Source organism: Peromyscus leucopus, chromosome 10 (genome assembly GCF_004664715.2).
Source record: "Peromyscus leucopus breed LL Stock chromosome 10, UCI_PerLeu_2.1, whole genome shotgun sequence".
Taxonomy (NCBI): domain Eukaryota; kingdom Metazoa; phylum Chordata; class Mammalia; order Rodentia; family Cricetidae; genus Peromyscus; species Peromyscus leucopus.
In genome coordinates, this window is record NC_051071.1 from 22,109,538 (window position 1) to 22,124,700 (window position 15,163).

Sequence of the window (15,163 nt, forward strand, 5' to 3'; positions counted from 1 at the left end):
CCACATCATGATGGGGAGGGTGTGAAGGAGCAGGCGGCTCACTTCATGAATGCTGGGAAGGAAAAAGGATAGTAAAGAAGAGGAACCAGTATCCCATAGTTCCCTTCAGTGCTGCATTACCCAACAGCCTTAAGCCTTCCCCTGGTCTCCACATTCTAAGGATTTTTTGTTTACTGCCTCCTAATAGTGTCAGGCTGGAGGTCAAGCCTTCACCATAGTGTCTGGATGAAATACCCCAGGTCCCAACTACAGTCAACTTGCAGAAGAAACACTACATGTTGAAACTGACCAAAGATTGTGCTTAAAGCTTTAGAGGATGGACATGGGCATCTGTACATGGGAAGTGGGGCAGTATGATGCCTGAACGACTTGGTATTAAAAAAAATGACAGGTTTTCAAAAGAATTTAGAATAAGCAAAGCAAAAAGTTGATTAAAAGCACAATAAGTAGGCTTAAAACTGTGTACAATACACCATAGGCAGAGTCTGTAACCTAAGGAGTAAGAGCTTATACATGCGAGGGGAGGAAACTTCGGCATAATGAGGGACAGTTCAGCTCAACCAATATCCAAAAAAAGGGGAGAGGAAGGGAAACAGGACTCATTTTTGAAGAGATAAAGGATGATGCGTTTTCTGGGATTGTACTGATTTTCAGAATAAATTATCGCAATGGTTTTTTACTTCAAACAACATAAACATATGATCACATATTTGGATGCTGGAGATTCAAAGTCAATGCACTTACAGGGATCTGGCCCTTGGAAGGCTTGGGGAAAGAGTTCCATCTTGCCAGCTCCTAATGTCTGTGGGTTCTGGGACAGCTTGGCATTTCTTTTTTGGTTAGCAGATTCTTCCTTGAGTTGCCTCTTTTTTTCTACTCTTTCTACTGGGCAATGAGGAGAAACTCTTACATGCTCCCACCACTTAGCTTGGAAATAATCTCAGGTAAATATCCAAATCATAGCTAACAAATTCTAGTTTCCACAAAATAATGCAAGCAAGCTCATTGTAAAATTATTTTCTGTTAATCAACCACATTGGCAGGGATTAATTTACAAATCAAGTCATAATCCTGAAGTTATAGGTGAATGTAGAGTTTTGTGGAAGCAAAACAGTCCTATTTAGTATAGATATCCATCTCCCATTTCAGAATCCCTGTAAACTTCCAGCAGGAAAATAATATTTTTATACTTTATACTTACATACATATTTTAATACTATTGAAAATAGTATTCATCTCAGGAAATTGTGAAACTACAGAAAACCAAAAGAAAAACACCTAGGAAGACAGAGTGAGTTCTAGGAAAGGCTCCAAAACTACACAGAGAAACACTGTAAAAAAAAAAAAAAAGAGTGGAAATATTCACCTATCTGTCCAGTATCCAGCTACTTGCTATGTAGCTGAGGATGACCTCGAACTTCTGACTTGCCTCTCTCTGCCTCTCAAGTGATGGGATTGCTGGCATGTGCTGTCTCACCTAGAATATGAGATAGTGAGAACTGAATCCGGGATTTGGTGAGTGCTAGGCAAGCATTCCACCAACTCCCAACCCAAGTGTCTTACTTTTTAAGGTGAAAACAAGACAACAAAAAAAAAGCTCCCTGGAACTGAAATAGCAGGATCTGGCACATTGTGACCCTGTGACTTCTTTGACAAATGGACAGTGTTCATCTTCTTACTTTAAGAAGAAAAAAACCGGTCCAGCAAGATGGCTCAGTGGGAAAAGTGTTTGCCACAGAAGCTTCATCTTTAGAACTTATGGTAGAAAGAGAGGTCTGAGTCCCAATGTCATCTGATCTCTGTGTGTGTACACACAAACACACATATATATAGATACATAATGATAATAACAATAATAAAAAAAATTAAAACAAAGTTGAGCAAAATTATTATCATATTTACCTAAAGCAAAAAAATTTACAATCTCTAGAGCCAGTATTGCCCAACTCTGAGAACTATGCAGGTAAGGACATGTCCGACCTGTTCCCCCTCACTTGGGGGAAAGGCTGAAACCTGAGCACTCAAGATTTAAAAGATGAAAAAGCACAGACTCACAAGGCACACCAATGCCCTGGTGTAACAAGAACACATTTGGGGAATATAGGCTTCCCTGTGTTCGAGACTCAGTGACTATAGAGACTGTTTCCCGACTGCTCTGTGTTCTGAGACTCAAGTCCTTCTCAGCTTCCTTGCTGTGGAAGTTCTCTCATTTCTCTGGTACTAAGCATACCAAGTCCCTGTATGATGAGCACCAAGTGTCCTCCTCCATTTCTGGAACCAGGATACAGACACAGGACATAAGACAGACACACTCCCAGCCCCACCCTGCTCTAGGAGAGTGCCTTGTGCAGATGAAGCTTCATGGCATCGCTTCTAAAATGTTACCCTCCTCCTACCTGTCTGCATTCATCAGCAATGTATGCTTACGTTTCCTCCCTCTGCCATTAATTGTTCTTGCTGCAGGGAACCAAGACTGCTTATGCTCTCTGCCCACTCATTGAGTCTAATCCTCCCACTCAAGCTTCACACCAGGTCCTCTCTTGCCTTGAGACTTGACAGTATGGCTTACAACCAAGAATATTCACCAAATGTACCCACTTATGCAAATTCAGACCTCATGTCCACATCTCAACAGCAAGACTCTGTGGAAAAGGTGGCCACGGTGCAATAGACATTTTGGGGGAGCAAACCTCCTCAGCCAGTCTTCTACTGAATTTCATACTAGGGTAGAAACTTGTTGATTTGTCTATTTCATTTGTTTAGACATGCTCACATACTTGCATATAAATACTGAGAGAGTTGAATGAAAAATCAACCTCAAAACCCATGTGCATCAATATCCATGCTGGGATTATGAGATGAGCACCCCCAAACTATTGAGACAGCTTGGTCAGTATAGCTCTCTCCTTGAAAGCACCAGGATCTGACTTAATACCTCAAAATCCACATAAAAATCTAGATGTTGGGGCATACCCAATGATGGTAAAACTAGAGGTGAAGACAGATGATTGACTTCTGAAAGCTCAATGGCCAGCTGGTTTTACCCTCTTTCCAAAGTTCCAGGGCAATGAGAGGCCCTGTCTCCAACAGAGAGTGGAAGGCACCTGGGAATTCACCAAAGGTTGTCCTCTGTTCATCTGCCTTCACATATAAATATGTACACACAAAAGTGTGTGCACACACACACAGAGGTGGACACCCTTACCTATCTTGAACACCCAACACCAACACTTACTGAGTACAAAGTCCTCCTCACTCCTCTAAGTGTAACCTTGTGAGAAGTGACCTGTTTTTCAGTTAGAATTTCTGTGCATCTTCATTGGGGGTTAGAAACCCTCATCTTGGTGCACAGGGGTTCTGAGAGGATGGACCTCTAAAAGTTGCGTGTGTTTCAAGCATTCTCTTCTTGGAAAGAACTGCTTGACTCAACGAGTTGAAGCCACCCCCCCACACACCGGCCTCCATTGGCTTCTGCATGCAATGAGGAGCAGTACATCTTCCGCCAATATCTCATTGAATTGCCCTGTTACGTAGAGGTTAGCCCCCCCCCCCCCCCGCTACTTCTTTTAGCCTTTAGAAGTCACACATCACACGGTCTTTCTTTGTCTCACATGTGTGTTGCGACCAGGTTAGTTGTTAGCCATTAGTTAGTTCTTTCTATGCACGCCCTGTCCTATGGGCAGCTCCACCTCCCTCCTTGCAGGTGTTGGCTCCGCTGTTCTAGGGCCTGAATACTTTGGGGTTTCTCCTTCTAGACTCCAAGCAGATGCCTACTCATTAGGTTAGCCTGGAAGGGCCCCAAACCTTCTGACCCTTCTGCCTATCCTTCTCACTGGAGCACACAGGCACTTATGACAGGTATAACTGAAGTTCTTGGTGACTCCAGCTTCCCTGTGGCCAAGTGTGGATCACAATGGAAGTATCTGTTTCCCTTGTTGCCTCTCTGTCTTGGTCAGGCCAGACATCCATCTCCCTATTCTCATCAGCAGGCCCCTTGAAGAAGGCTCCTGGCCTTTCTGATTCTCAGAATTTGCTTCCAAAATTCTCAGATAGGCATTCATTATGACTGAATATCTCTGGCTGTGAGAATATGAACACTTACATTGCCACCGGTGCTGTTAACAGAGATACAGCAATAAGACCCCAGTACTGTAGCAAGCTCCAACACTACCATTCTCCCACTAATGACTTGAAAATGGTACTATTGTTGCAACTCATGTTTTATAAATGAGGAAAGGGAGACTGAGAGGCATCAGTTAGTCCGTGAGTGAGTGGGAGCATCTGATGCCCAGGCCCCTGTTCTTCCTGCTCTACCAGGGCTCCCACCTCATTAAGGTGCCTGTTTGTCCCTAGATTATACCGCAACAGACCTTTATCACTCATAGAAAGCCCACAGAAGTTTTGAGATTGAAATGTCCTTTGTTCATTTGGTTCTTTCTAACAAGGAAAGCAAGGGACCAATGTTTTTCTAGCTGATGTGAGAACAAAACCATGAAGGTGTTCTTCAAAGTGAACAATTAGTATCCTGTTAGCCCCACTATAAAGTTGACTGAAAAGTATCAGGAAAGAATGTACTTAATCATGTAGGGTGTGCCGTTTCCAATGCAGGAACAGGAGAAGGCAGAGAAGACAGTGGCTGCCCTTAGAGCCAGTCTTGGAGAAGGAGAAAGGTTCTAATGAGCTATGCCACTTTGGTCTGAAGTGTGGCTGGGTCACCCACTACAAGATGATATAGAGACTAGTCCCCCAAGCTTCCTGGCCCCCCGAGCCACTCTGCTCTCCTTCAGGGTGTCCTTTTCATCAAACTTCTTAACATTGCCACCCAGCCTAGCTGAAACAATGAATCCAGGTTCAATGAGAGACCTTATCTAAACAATAATAAAGTGACAAGCCACCAACAGAGTTCCCAGAGGTCAACATCCAGTTTCCACTTGTACATGCCCAAGGGAGCACACCTACCCACACATGTACAATCACAGGCACACATACATAAATAATCTAATCCTTATGGGAGGTTGGGTGCCCGCCTTGTTTTTATATTGGCCTCCAACTCATTCCAAATATCCTGTCAACTCTAGCAGATATTGTCCAGTCTCTAGCCACACTCCTGCAAAGCATGCGCAGCAGGTGAGAGACATCTGGCACAGCAGAACACTTTCCTCCCACAGTGGAACTTCCATGGGCTGATGCTCAGCAGACCTCCATGGGTCGCTATTATGATGCCACATATTAATCTGCTTACACCCAGTCCTGGAGACTTGCATATTTTCACTAGTGCCTCCATCATTCTCCCCATGAATGCAACACTGCAGTGCCATGGATGGATCTCAAAGAATTACCCAAGTGCCTGTCTGCTTTGGAAAATGTTTTATTTATGTTGTCTGTGCAAGACAAGTGTCAAAGCTCTCACTAACTCTGGACATCCTGACAGTCCCAGGTAGACTGGAGAGACAATCCTGCCAATAAAGTCCTTGGTGAAGAAGGACAGAAGTGAAGGAAAAAACCCTGGCCATATTCCTAGCACAAGAGCTGGGAAAAGGGAATCTAAGGGATTCTTAGAGTTTTCCTTCTTGCTCCAAGATGTCAGTCCAAACACTTTCTTCCTGAAATGTTTGAAGAAGTCTCTGTCTTTTCACCCTGTGTTCTGAATGTCTCAGTATCTGTGAGCCACAGCGCAGCATGCAGAAATGCCTGGCTATGCAATGTGGTATATTGTAGGAAGCTTAAAACGGTGTTTCCCTCTGGGCACCATAGAGTTTCTTTTCACAGAAATATTAAACCAGCATTCTGCATTCCAGTTTGTAAAAGTATTTTTTTCACAGGCTGCCAAGAAAGGATGTGTTGCCGAGGCAGCTTACTGGTAATTAAAACGTGACGGCTCCTATCACAAGAGTGCCTCAAATGTTTCCTACAGAGCCGCATAGTTTCACAATCAGGAGCAGGTGCCAGCCCTGCTTTGGCTCCCACTGACTGAGCAGGTACCCGTGTCTGGGTCAACCTTGCCAGTGTCTACAGCAACTCCAGCTTTGAAAAGTCAGCCATCCAACTGCGCGTGACTGCTTTTGCTTAATAGAACACTTTTAACATAGTGGAAGCCTGTAACAACTATGCGGCATTATCAAAACACAAATAATAGCAAACTGGGGGGAGGGGGGGAGGGGGGAGGAGGGATGGCTTTTTCCAGCTGGCATCTTCTCAGGCTCATTGGCTGTGCCTACCTTGGGGAGTTCTTGGCAAGAATGGATTAGGCAGCCAAGCAAAAGCAAATGAACAGCGCTGGCTTCGACTGTTCTATTAAAAAGGCTTAAGCAGGTGGTGATGTCCAAGGCATCCCAGCTCAACGCCATAGCGAGAGGGAGCTGCCTGGACTGAAGGAAACTTGGCAAATGAAGGCTTTCCACACTCCTCCGTCCATCCTCAGTTATCTCTTCGAGACTAGTGCAGGTGGTCTGCCCCCATCCAGGACTTGAGGAAACATTCAGTGCAGGCATCATGCCCACAGAGGTGCACAGCAGGAAAGTGGGGGGCAAGCCCACACGAGCCAAACCCAAAGCACGTTTCCCACATGAAACACACTCCATTGGGGTCACACTCCTGCACAAGAGTCTCAGAAAGGGACTATTATTGGCCATTAGAACAAATTCTCTAACTGGGACAATGGTTTGCTGTGGTATTCCGTCTAACTACTCACACCAAGCAAGAAATTGGTGATAGCTAGGGTTTCATAGACTCTTCTTATCTGGAGATTTTTTCTAGAAAAAAAAATCAGAAGAGTCATTGGTGAGATCGCTCTTGTTGTTTCTGCCTGTCTGTCAGGGGACGGGACCTTGGTCAAAGGGAGAGGAGCTGTGGAAAGAGTTCAGCCAATGTTTGGACTCGCAAATCTCTTGTCAACACAAAAGTTTCAGTGACCACGTTGTTCACTCGCAAGGTATTTGATTTTTGCCCATGCTATTATTTTTACCATTTCTACCTGGCCTTATCAGTAGTTATAGATAAAATCTATAACTCTAAACAACTCTAAGACCACATGTCACTATCTTTGTCAGACTACTGTGTTGTATTATTTTTGCTCCATCTACGCTAATTTGGCCATATAGACTTAGTTAACAGGCTTTTCTATCATCAGAGTCTTTCAGAAGCTCCTGGGTTGAATTTCACTACACATTTTGAATTGGAGAGATTTCTTTTTTCTTACTCTCTCTTTCCTTCCTTTCAATCTCTTTTATTCTCTTCCTGTCTAAAGCTCTTCCTGTATGTTACTGCTTTTCACTGCTCTGCCACCATACCTCTCCCCAACAGCTCAATCTCTGTCGGAAGTCAGGGCATAGTCTCTTGGTTATCTGTGCATGTGTCCTGCACCATTAACATATTCTCATGGGGGAGCTGCTCAACTCTATCACACCCATCCATAATCCTTTCGATAAAGTAACTATTTTAGGGGCTGATAAAATGACTCAGTGGGGAGAGGTACTTGCTGCCAGGCCTGATGATCTGAGTTTGACCCTCATACATGCGCGCACACACACACACACACATCACTAAATGTAAAAAAAAAAAATTAAAATAAGTAATTTAGATATCAACCCTGCTATGTTTATTGTGTAAATTATGATTTCTAACAAAGTAATCTACTAATGTAATTTCTTTAAAAATGTATGATGAAGTAGCTATGTGAAGAAATAAAATCAATTTTATAATATATAGTTTATATCACATTTTATTTACAATACAAATTATATTAAACAGTTCTACATAATGAATTTATAAATAAAATACATAAACATTTTAATATATAAGGAAATACTTATGTCCTTGTACCTACTAACAACAAATGTTTAAAAGTTTAAATCTACAGGAAGTAAGGAAGAATTTTTTTTTAGGGTAACTAGGTGACTGTCAGACCCTTCTCACAGATAATAATAATTTCATGTCTGGATAAATATACTAAGCAGCTATTTGAAGTTCTGGAGAATAAACAGAGGTGGATTTTGGAAGGGATTTGACAGGAAAAAGAAAGGGTCTGCCCTGGGTACATTTCTCAACTACAGGATTCTGGCATGCAGGTAGCACCTGCCTCCCTGTTACAGGATGGCTGAAACTCCAGCAGAAAACCTGATGCCAGCTTTGGGGTGGGTTAAAACGTATCATTTAGGATTATCTAAGTCTTTGCAAAATGAGGGGATATTCCAAGAAGGACAGAGCCAGACAAAGGAATCCAAATCCTGTACATCAGATCTGACTGTGTCCTGAGCCCCATAAAGTCCTAAAAAATGGATCTAAGATTTAAGTTCCCTCTCAAGAGCTAGTTGGCAATATGGGTCTAGCCAAGTTATTTGCATTCTAAACAAAACTAACAGTCTTTGGAGGGATATAATAAAATTCAAGGTCTTCATATAATAAAATTCACAATATCTGGCTATACAACAAAATTATTCAATATACAAAGAATTATAAAATACAACCAACAGACTTCATGATGATCCAGATGTTGATGAAGTGGATGAGGACATCAAAGTAGATATGACATCTGTTCTCAGTAGCCTAATGAAAATATGGTTCTAATTTATGAACAAACAGATCACAGCAGAGACACAAAATTAGTTGTTAATATGGCACTTTTACAATTAAAAAATACAACATTTGAAATAAAAACATCATGGGATAAAATTTATTGCCAAATAATGCTTATAGCAAAAGGATTCATGTGGCTTTTTTTTTTTTTTAGCTCACTTTAAATCTGACCAAAAAACTGACTACAACTTCAAGGATTTTTAGAACAGCACTAAATATTAGGACATACATGCAATGGGAGTCCTGAAGGGAAGAAGCAAGAGAATGGGAACGTCGAAATGTCTGAGAGGTAGAAAAATTATAAATAGAAATAAAGGGAAAGGAAAGAGAGGAATAATGGACACAGAACATTAATAATTGACAAGGTAAGAGAGAGCAGAAAACCTGTTATTTGTGTAGAATGAGAAAGGAATGTAGTGAACCTATTGGAGCAGGGAGACCACATCACGACAACCTAGAGGTGATGACAGTGAAAATGAAGGGGACTCATGATGCTCTCACAGGTGAGTCAATCCTTAGGGGAACGGTGATTCAGACCACATCCTCGGCAATGAAACATCCTGGCACAGGAACAAAGGGGAGTGCACGTGTACTCCTAGAGAGCACACTCCTTATTCAAAAGGAAATTAGAGAATGGAATTGTGTCTAAAATTTGATTCACGGCTTGAAGAAGCAAACAGCCACACTGCAAGCAAGCATGGACACATACGTAGCCTCTGAGAAGCGTCAGCAGCTCCTGGCTTGGAGCCAGCAGGAAGACTCAGTCATGCAGGTGCAGAAAGATGGACTTTTTACCTACACTTACATGAGCTGAGAAGAGAATCACAGGCTCTAGACCAGAACACAGGCAGACTGGTGCCCAGTGATAAGTTCGTGAAGACCCGGACAAGTGAGCCTGGACTCCTGTCCCATAGAGTGTAAGGGGAAATAGCAGTGGTGTTTTAAGCCATTCTTTAAAAAATAACTCATACTATATTTTCCTTATAAATGTCTCTTTTCAGAACAATCTTCTCCAATATTGATGAATTCTTATATCAGACCCTATAAAACCTGTTCCATATAATGAGATTCTAAAGTACATTAATTTACAGGAATAATGACTGTCGTCCTCTGTGACTTTCAGAACACTTCACTTTTGCATTGTGTGGGACTGACCTATGAGCAGCCGATCACCACCCATTTCTGTACAGACCATAAGGGTCCTCAGGCCAAAAAAAAAAAAATGGCAAATCTGAGCAGACTCAATTTCCCAAAAAGGCCCACCAAGAGTCACCAAGCTCTCTAAGAAAGTAATGATCTACTATGGGGAGGAGTTCCCATGCCCTTGTAATAAGGAGACCACTCACCTGAGATCCCTATCCAGTCACCCACCTCAGGTGTGTCCATTTGCTCTAGAACTCAGACAGGAAATGTCCCTCCCCCCATTTCAGCCCTACACTGCTTTGCATGTTTGTCTAGGGATTTTTGTTGTTGTTTCATTTATATAATTCATAAAATCTGTATCTTCATTTAAATTTAGATATCTCAGTTTCCATTTCTGTGTCTCATCTACCAGTACTATACATTTGGGCCATAATGCTTCCTGTCAAAACTGTGTACTCACTGGGCCACCATGAATGGACGCACCTACGATCCCTTAAATAACCAGTGAACACGGCTCACAGCGCAATGAGCAGACCTTGTCCTCAGTAAATAAAGCTTTCGTCAGCTATGGCTTATGCATTCATTTACTCTTGTCTCTGGCAGCTTTGGAGCCAAGATAAATGGTGACTGCTTGTCACGGAGACTGCCTGTGGTTCACAAAGCCTGACATACTTACTGTCTGGTTTCTTCTAGAACAAGTTTGCAGTCCTCTGACCTAAAATTCCTTTTCTGTACCTCACAGTCATTGGTTTTTGTTTTCTTTCTCTCTCTTTTTCTCTCCTTCCTATATTCAGAGTTTTTTTTTAATGTATGGTTTTTCTGCATTATCCTTTTAGAGAAGCCACAGAGGGCCTTCCTTCTCAAGCCTATGGTATTTCTGTTCTATCACATCACACATTTGGTGTAGTTTGGAGAGAAAATGTCTGCAAAGACTCAAGGTGATATAACAGCAAAGTGGCAGAGCCTTTAAAAGGTGGGATGAGCCGTGCTCAGGTCATGGAAAGATGCCCTTGAAGGGAACTGTGGGACTCTGATCTCTAAATTTCCCTTCTCTGCTCCTCGGGTCATTAGGGCTGTGGCTTGTTCATCGGGTGTCCTTGCCATGATATGCTGCCCTCACAAGAAGCCACAAGTCTTGAGCTAGAACCTCTGCAACTTCTATTCAGAATAGCCAGGCTGTTTTTCCTTTGCAAGTTAATTGCTCTAAGGTATTTTGTTAGGGAAACATGGATCTGACTAATATAGCACCTACTTCTGACCTGGTTTCGTGGCTCATAAGTATAGTTTAATTATTAAGACATTATCTAAATTCTTTCCATTCTTTCAGACTTTTAAATGCATATGGCTGTGCATTTTCCCTTTCTCTCCTTGGGTTGTCAGACTGGCACACAGAGTACCTCACGACTGCGTGTTACTGAATGGTCTAGAATGCCACTTTGATTCCTTTTTATTCTAAGAATTTTAAGAATACTGCTGTAGAATATTCCAAATGGATAGATTTTGCTCAGTTAATTTTGTTTCTTAGCTTCTTCGTTCACTGCCTTGTGGTCACAGAATATGACTTATGAGTTCTGTCACTGGGAAATTGTATTGAGTTTTTCTTTGTATCCTATGACATGCTACACTTGATAAATATTCCATAGGTATAGTCTTTTCCTTTTGTATTATAAAAATATAGATGGTGTAGGTATGATACATCATATTTTATAGAAGCATGTTTTGTCTGTTTTGAGTAATAGAGACATCAGTGCTTCTGTGCTTGGTGGTTAAATTGGTGTGTATTTGGTAGAATGTCATTTTCATCAAGAAGAGATACTTTGATCCATGTAATACTCTTTTATAAGAACTTCATTTTTATTTTATGTGTCTATGTACATGTTCATGCAGGGCCTGCAGAGGCCAGGAGAGGATATTGGATTCCCTGGGACTCGAGTTACCTGCAGCTGTGGGGGTTGAGATCCAACCCAGGTCTTCTGAGAAAGCAACCAGGCTCTTAACCACTACGCTATCTGTACACTTTGGGCAGGATGATTTTAGCCATGTAGCTGAATTTCATTTTAAAAAATTATCTTTTTCATTTCTATTTTCAACTTTTTTGTGTTATTTAATTTAGGTATTTGTTTTATAGAAGAAATGTGATTAGATCATTTTCCAATCAAATTTGTGACGCTTGACTATTGTTCCATGATTATTTGTTATATTTTAACAACCCCAAGACCAAATTCTCTGTTCAACACTGATAAATAACCAAAGATCATTATTTCAGAATTTACTTCCCCTTTCCCTGCTTGATTAGCTCCAGTACCATCAAATTAACTAAGATTTTAGTAACCATATTTTTGTTATACCTTTTCCTTCCTAAGAATAATCTCTTAATAACTCTTTAGCCATCAATATCAAGCAAGATTACAAATGAGAGAGACAAACAGACAGACAGACAGAGACAGAGACAGAACTAGTGAGTTCCCAATATAGCTACCTTGGACCAAAGCTGTGAATTCAGTTGTATTATGTATTTGAGGAACCTGGAAGGCATGGCTCAGTACTCTTATCCCTTTCAATATAATTTCCTATTTGGTCCTTGGTCTTTGCATCTCTTTTTTAGCATTCAAATTCCAGCAACAGAAACCAATGGCTGGTCTCTGGCCACATGACCACACTCTGGCTAGCACTGTAAAATTTAACAATCTCCCCCCCCCCCCCGCTCCCCGTGTTAAGGCTCAAAATTTTCTCTCATGGGCCAGGCCTTGTGGCACAAATGTGTAATAACAGCATTAGGACGCCAAGGCAGGAGGACTACGAATTCAAAGCTACCCGAGGCTGTAGTGTGGCCTTGCCACCCTAGTCTCTTACAGAGGAGTCAGAAGAAGCAAGTGTTTGAAATTCTTTTTTTTTTCTTCACCCTCATTGGTTAATTAAATCTTAGCCAGCTATAGAATCTCTGCAGTGAACCGGTGTGAATTGCAACAATTGAGGGCTGAGCAGAAGGTAGACAGGAGGAAGAAGTAGGCAGAGCTGTCCCGCAGGACCTGGAAGAACTGGAAGTTGTTGATATCAAAAGGAGTTCAGAGTTGCTAAGGTTTGGTGGTCTCTATCTCCTTGGTCTCAAGGGCTGTCCATAAATTCATCATTCTTCCAGTGAGCCAAGCAGAACCACTTCCCGTGACACACACACCCCTAAAATCTCCTAGTGTTCCTGCTCCCCAGTGCAGTGATGGTCATCCATCATCCTGTGTTATGGTTATCATAGCTCTCGCTACTACCTGAAATGTTTCTCTGGTCTGTTGTTTATCTTCCATTTTCCTCTGTAGAGCTAAGACTTTGTCTTTTCCATTGCTATGTTCCTGGTACCTGACCCAAAATAAGCGCTTTGTAACACCCAGTGAGTACATAAGTGGATATGAGCCAACAGCAATTGGCACTTACACCTGCCAGTTGATGGAGCCAAGTGTCTGCACACACGTACTATCTACCACGGCATCACAATGCGCTTACCACAGAAGGTGGGACTGCCACTGCAGATTCAAGCTGCTCCCATCGTCTTCATGGCTCAGGCACCGCTGTGCAGCAGTGTGCTGTCCACTGTGAAAATTTCACCAGCCATCTGTCTTCTTTCCTGAAACAAGAGTAAGAGGGCTTGAACCCTCTATCACATCCATATATAGGGAGAAAAAGGGATCATGAGTGAATGCTGCAAGCCTCATACCCAGCTCCTTCTTCTTCTGGGGCCTGAAATGGTCTTGTCCTCATGAATCCAGAAACAGGGACACAGAAGCCCGTGATCACACCTGGAGCAAAGAGCTTGGTGACTTTGCAGAACCTCGGTTTGCCCCAAGGGAGCCAGATGGCCCTGCCATATGCTTGCCTTTCCAATACCCCGTACTTGAAGACAGAAAGAAGGAATCGTGTAAAACAAGGCTCTTGCCTCCCCTTGCCTGTCCAGAGCTCCTGAACACGTGGTCACACTCCTTAATCCAAAGACACAGTAACCACTGAGGACTCTTCCTCCCCTGCTTCACTGCAGTGCCTGGGAGGCTTCTCTTTGTCAGGAGAGGGAGCTGGACTCCCTGACATTGTCACCAGTCCTGAGGCATGCTGTCCCTAAAACAAAGGAAAAGAAGCCAAAGAATCCTGGAAGAAAGTGGGCAGGACTCCTGGATTCCTCAGCAGAGAACCCAGCTGAAGCCAGAAGAGTTGGATGTGTCTTCCCCTCCTTCACAATAGCCAGCACACTGCTGAGCCACAGAAAACTGAACTGACTCCTTGCCACACCTGTGCTCATGTCTCCTGTGTGCACCCAACCACAAGCAAACTGTGGGATAGGTGTGGGGGATGGGTCAGAGCCTTATAAAAGCCATTGCTATCTTTGCAAATCTAACACATGGACATCCATCTAACACACAGCCAGGAGTGCAGGGGAGTCTGGAACTTTAACTTCCACTAGGTTCTTATTGCATCAGTTTCCTGGGTACCACCATATCCATCGTATATTGTACCTAGAGCAACAGACAGGCAAATTCAGACCAAAGTACACACAGGTAAGAAGAGTTGCTTCTAAAGCTCTGCAGCGCAGGTGACTACAATCTATGCTAGTCTATGGTTATTGTACACATTGCACATAATCAGAGAAGTCTTAAGGTTCCCCAGATGTAGAAATGATGTGTGAAGTGATGAAAATACTAACTACTTTGATGTAATTGTTACAGATGGTCATGGTGAAACTCAAATGCATAGATAACACATTTGAATTGGAGAGCATCTTTTGGTGCTATGAGTCCTCACCCTCTGTTACCCCAGGATCTCCATAGTAGAGCAGAGGTTGACAGAAGACTTTCTCACACAGGTTCCTGGGCCAGCCATCTTCCTCCCAGACTTCTAAACAAGGTCTGCCATTGGCCTTGACCACTGCAATATTCAAGACATGAGCCAGGTGTGGTGACACATGCCTTTAATTCCAGCACTTGGGAGGCAGAGGCAGACAGATCTCTGAGTTCAAGGCTAGCCTGGCCTATGGAGCAAGTTCCAGGGCTACACAGAGAACCTATGTCTTGACAAACAAACAAAAGAGTCCAGACATGGCTTAGTGATACTCTGCAGTTGTTAGCAGCCAGATAAAATGTCCCTACTCAGAATCACATTCCAGTTCTGTGGAGAGAAAACATCTGGTCTGCAGGATGCAATAGATTGATGGCTGGGGAGATTATTTTCAGTTGTACATAAACATTGACACTGAGAAGCACCTAGTTTTTACAACATGAATGAGAGCATTTCAAGGGAAGGATTCAGCCTCCCCACTCTGAGGACTGTCCCTGATACTCTCAGGCAGGGACACCACTGGTATGGTGGCTGTGAGCTGATGCTGAGGAGCAAGTTTCTAAGATAGGGGCTGTCACCATGGGAGGTCAGAGAAGTGAGATACTTGCTCTTCATAACTGCTGAAGCTCAA

At 42.7% G+C, this 15,163-nt stretch overlaps 1 long non-coding RNA gene across 1 annotated transcript; it reads right to left on the reverse strand.

The window, feature by feature from the left end:
- Positions 1–7,817: 7,817 nt before the first annotated feature.
- LOC119088636 lies at positions 7,818–14,713 on the reverse strand. The gene is made up of 3 exons (XR_005092316.1): positions 13,424–14,713; positions 13,213–13,333; positions 7,818–8,561 (listed from the first exon to the last, which is right to left on the reverse strand). It is a non-coding gene; the product is annotated as an uncharacterized LOC119088636 (long non-coding RNA).
- Between the last annotated feature and the right edge of the window lie 450 nt (positions 14,714–15,163).